The following is a 5,888-nucleotide window of genomic DNA, read 5'->3' as shown; positions in this document are numbered from 1 at the left end:
TTCCTTTTTTTGTTTTATCCAAATGTTGTTTTGTATTAGCAATAGTGTTTAAGTCCTCCATTCTGTTGGTCTTCACGTGGTAGTCTTCCATTAAGTTTATGTTTTGTACATATTGCCAATTATCTGTTGCGTTGATTTTCGATTTAGGTATGAAGTCTGAGTAGTCGGCCTTGTAGACTGTTACATTATGAAAATTAAAGTACAAAGACAACACAAGTATAACATTAACGCATTTGGGACTAATTTTTTAAACATGTGTATTGTGTATAAATAATTATGAAATTGTAAACGTACCAAGATCATACAAACTGACTGAAGTACTACGGATTTTCTCATAGTACGCCAAAACTACTTGTGCTATATCTGCTGTTAATTTTAAAATGAAATAAATATTATAATCTAAAAACAATTTTTTTTCTTTGTCAGCAGTGTAGCTAATAATATTTGTAATAATCTACGTGATCATACAATATGGATCCTTTCATCAATGACCATGAATTATAGAAGAGGTTTAAAAAATAGAATTATAATTTGAAAATCATCTATAACTATATTATAATTTTTTTAAATGTTTCTTGAACTACAAGGTTGAGTATTGATATTATTGTTGTTGTAAATTTGCGTTTTTATGACTTACAAAACACTGATAGATTGAATAATTTTAAGTTTTAGTTAACACTCGAGAAAGAAGATTACGTATGCTGTCTGTAGCATTGCAATAATGAATAAAGTAACATACCTTCATTTTCTTTTTCTATCATTTTCTTAAACGTCTTGTTAAAATATAAAAATACAATATAAAATTATTAAACACAATAAACCTATGATATATGATTTTTGTAGTGAAATATTAATTTACAGAAAATTCGATGAAATTGAAAATTATAAAAGTATTCTATTATATTTGTTAATATTTAATACAGTGTATCTTGATGATAATTTAAGTAATTAAAAATGATTAATACCTTGTTAATATTAAGAGATTTTCAAACTATCATCGTATGCTTTTAATATTTAATTTGATTAAAGTAAAGTATATAGTATTTATCTTATATTATCTTGTAATTGAAATATATTATAACTTGACTTACTCAATATTAAAATTATTAATTATTAACGTAACTTAAGTTTTTTTTAAAAAAAAAAAAACTAGAGCCATATTAAAGGATTATGGCTTTATGATATAATTAAATTAAAATGAGTTATAATGGTTGAAACCAAATACAAATACAAAATTAAATATTGTCAAATATAATCCGTAATTAAAAAAAACTTTTGAAGTATAAAATATTAAAAAAGTTTAGAAATTAATACTTTATACAATATCGTAAGGATAATTTCAGTTACGTTTACAATTATACTGTTAGCATTTCAAAAAAATATATATATATGTATAAATATATTTAATTTTTAAGATTATTAAAATTTTGATTTTATATAAATTGAATATATTTGTTTTTCATTTAATTTAAATTATTATTAATTAACGATAATTTAAATACAATATTAAATTATAAAATTAAAGGATTAAAGAAAGGTTCTTATATTTAAATTATTAAGTTTGATAAAGTTTAATTATTAAAAAAGTAATTTTGATTGTAAGAGAAAGTTGATTTGCTTTGTTTTAAATTAAATTAATTTACAATACTCACTTCGTCTTTATCTTTTATGTCACTTAAAATTTTTTTTATTCTTTCACTCAAAAGCATTGTTTGAGAATTTCCATCTATTTTTTCATAATAATAATCAACAATGTAAGTTACTACACAATTTATGAAAAAAGATCTTGTATTATATTTAATATACATACATGAGACATGGAAATATAACCTTCTAAAACGAATTGATTCCGAGGGTTTTTGAAAGAAAATACAAATTGAGCCCATTGAGATTTTAGGTAAAATATTTATTAAGTTAATTTTTTAATACTAGAATAGTCCAGTCAACATTTTTAAAAAGAAAGCGTGGTCAAGATAGTAACGCTCTGCTGCACAGAAGGCGTATTGAATAAACCTCGGGCATAGAGTAGGTCACTATAATGGATGTATTAAATTTATCACTGTATATTGTATACGATAAAAGATTCTTAACGAATATGATTTGTAAAATTAGAATATATTTTCCAGTGGGTGATGAAAAAGATTTTTTATATTTTAATGACCTGAATACCTAAAATTAAATCATGAACAGAAAATGTCAAATTTAAATAACTAGTGATGTTTAAAGTTTCTACGGTTAGTAGTTTTAAATTATTACAAAAATCAAAAATTATTTGATAGTAAATCATTATATTTTTACAAGTAAATTTTTGATTTCGTAAAAATTTAAACTGAAGATAAAATTCTTTTAATTGGCCATCGCTTAACTTCTTTTACAATTAATGTAATCCAACCTTATGGAAAATCTTATATTAAATTTTCAATTCTTCGCTAATTATACCAAACGAATTAGGACAATATTTCTACTTCAAACGGTTATAAAAAAAATGTTTCATATGAATTCGTATAATTTTTGAAAAAAAATTTGTAATGAATTCCCAATTTTTTTTACTTTAATTTTAAAATTTAATCGGCATTAATAAAAAAAAAAAAAAACTAGAGCCATATTAAAGGATTATGGCTTTATGATATGATTAAATTAAAATGAGTTATAATGGTTGAAACCAAATACAAACACAAAATTAAATATTGTCAAATATAATCCATAATTAAAAAAAAATTTTGAAGTATAAAATATTAAAATAGTTTAGAAATTAATACTTTATACAATATCGTAAGGATATTTTCAGTTACGTTTACAATTATACAGTTGGCATTTCAAAAAAAAAAATATAAATATATATATATGTATAAATATATTTAGTTTTAAAGATTTTTAAAATTTTGATTTTATATAAATTGAATATATTTGTTTTTCATTTAATTTAAATTATTATTAATTTACGATAACTTAAATACAATATTAAATTAAAAAATTAAAGGATTAAAGAAAGGTTCTTATATTTAGATTTTTAAGTTTGAAAAAGTTTAATTATTAAAAAAGTAATTTTTCTTTGTATGAGAAAGTTGATTTGCTTTGTTTTAAATTAAATTAATTTACAAAACTCACTGCGTCTCCATTTTTTTTGGTATTTAAAATACCTTCTACGTCATTTTTAGTGATATCACTTCGCAATGTTGAAACTAATTTTTTCATAATAATAATCAACAATGTTAAAATTTAAAAAAAAATATATTGTATCATATTTAATATACATACATGAGACATGCAAATATAACCTTCTATTACGAATTGATTTCCGAGGGTTTTGAAAGTAAATACAAATTAAGACCATTGAGATTTTAGGTAAAATATATTTATTAAGTTAATTTTTCAATACTAGAAGAGTCCAGTCAAAATTTTTAAAAAGAGAGCGTGGTCAAGGTAGAAACGCTCTGCTTTACAGAAGGTATTGAATGAACCTCGGGCATAGAGTAGGTCACTATAATGGATGTATTAAATTTACCACTGTATTGTATACGATAAAAATTTCTTAACAAATATGATTTGTAAGATTAGAATATATTTTGCAGTGTGTGATGAAAAAGTTTTTTTATATTTTAATGACCTGAATATCTAAAATTAAATCATGAACAGAAAATGTCAAATTTAAATAATTAGTGATGTTTCAAGTTTCTACGGTTAGTAGTTTTAAATTATTACAAAAACAAAAAATTATTTGATAGTAAATCATTATATTTTTACAAGTAAATTTTTGATTTCGTAAAAATTTAAATTGAAGATAAAATTCTTTTAATTGGCCATTGCTTAACTTCTTTTACAATTAATGTAAGCCAAACTTATGGAAAATCTTATATTAAATTTTCAATTCTTCGCTAATATACAAAACGAATAGGGACAATATTTCTACTTCAAACAGTAATAAAAAAATGATTCATATAAACTCGTATAATTTTTGAAAAAAAACTTTGTAATGAATTACCAATTATTTTTACTTTAATTTTAAAATTTAATTAGCATTTATAAAAAAAAAAAAAAAATAAAATGAACGAATATTTCAAATGCCTATAAATAGCATAAAAAAAAAAATTAAAAGCCAAATTAGATTATGTAAAGAAAATTCAAATCTATATTACTGGTACAATTTTCAAATGTATATGACTTATACTTTTTGAATAATAACAAGTATTTAAAATCGTTTGAGGATAAATCGTTGTCGTTACGCGATTTCGTCAATATTTAAAAATGAGATGCTCATAACACTATTTCCTATAAGTTATGAGTTATGAAACTAGAATTTTCCCTATAGTTATTTGAAGGAAAACTAATGACAAACATTATGTTGAATTTTTTAACCTTAATAATAATCATCAATTTTTTGAAATTTTGTAAAAATTAGACCTAGAACGCTTATAAAAAGCTTTTTTGACTAATTATTTACTTAATTTGAATTAAAAGTTAAAATTTTAAGATTGACATTTCAGAATAAAAAAATACTTTGAAAAATTGAAAATTTCATTTTTTTTTATAAATGTCCAAAAAAAAAAAAAAAACCATAGTATTTTGAGTAGTAATTAACCTTGTATAAAATATATCGCTAGTATAAACATTTGTTAAAAATTTTAAGTATTAACAGTTATTCATTTTTAATTTTTAACAATATAAAAAATCAATTTTGTTAGAAACTGGTCTAGTGTTCTCGTTTTTCCATAACTCTTTTGTGGGTTTCCCAACGCTTTTTAACTGATTGAATTCTTATTTGACCTCTATAATCCACCAACGATTTGCCGCTGGAGATCACCCCTAAAGTGGAGAAGCAGCTTATGATGAGCGACATGGCTGTGGGGCAAAGGGGTGACATTAACTTATTTTTTTTTATTTGTGGAAAAATTTCCGGCTTATATGGAAGATTTAGTTTTATACTAAAAATATTTCACGGACTCAATTAGTATTATCTGTTCCATGTGTACCCAAGACTCAATATTAGTATATTATTTTTTCTCCGTTCATGTATAGTTACTCAATAAGTATAAACGTACAACACAACATATGATAATGAGGTTGATCATCAATCATGATGTGATGGAACAGTTATACTTTTAAAAAAAATGATCTTATATATTTTAAACATATACATTAATACCAATCTAAAATACTTACAAATATGCATTCCATAACAAAAATTTATAAATCCTGAGCCGACTTCATAAATATAAAATATATTAGGCGTTTTTATGTTATACATAGATTTATGCATATTGCATCATAACATAGTTCTATCTATTTTATCAAATTAAATACTTAAAATAATTGATATGAAAACAATTATGGATATTATTAACGTATACTTACATTTAAACCCAAATATTTCTAAACCTGCTGTTAGTTATTTTATAAAATTAAATATATTATAATATTAGTAAACGTACAATTTGTTCACAAAATGTTTATGAAAAATACAATGAAATAAAAAAGAGGGAAGTCAGCAAACACTTAGCTGTACAATCACAGTCGAATGTACTTCAGTAGTCACTAAACAACTGTAATAATATATGTTTCAATTTTGAATAAATTATAAAATATTACATGAAAAATGTTGTTTCTTAATGTAAATTATTTTATAAAAATATTTATATTATTAAAGTGATCTATTAAATTATTAGTAACACGGTAAACTGAATGGATATTTCACGAAACATTGTACTTGAAAATGTCATAATATATTAATATTTATAAAATATAATATAATATATCAAGTACATACAAATGATTATTATTATTCAACATTCAACAAAATAACTAAAATGATTAATATTCGTTTTAATATCTACTATATTTATTTAGATAACGATTTATCCTCAAAGGATTTTCAATGTTTGTTATTATTT

General features: G+C 22.0%; 1 long non-coding RNA gene across 1 annotated transcript; it reads right to left on the bottom strand.

The window, feature by feature from the left end:
* Positions 1 to 293: 293 nt before the first annotated feature.
* Positions 294 to 5,567, bottom strand: LOC114130132 (uncharacterized). The gene is made up of 5 exons (XR_007605080.1): positions 5,353 to 5,567; positions 5,161 to 5,202; positions 1,653 to 1,726; positions 740 to 773; positions 294 to 366 (listed from the first exon to the last, which is right to left on the bottom strand). It is a non-coding gene; the product is annotated as an uncharacterized LOC114130132 (long non-coding RNA).
* Between the last annotated feature and the right edge of the window lie 321 nt (positions 5,568 to 5,888).

Source organism: Aphis gossypii, chromosome 3, assembly GCF_020184175.1.
Source record: "Aphis gossypii isolate Hap1 chromosome 3, ASM2018417v2, whole genome shotgun sequence".
In the NCBI taxonomy this organism is placed as follows: Eukaryota; Metazoa; Arthropoda; class Insecta; order Hemiptera; family Aphididae; genus Aphis; species Aphis gossypii.
This window is presented reverse-complemented; position numbering and strand designations above follow the sequence as displayed.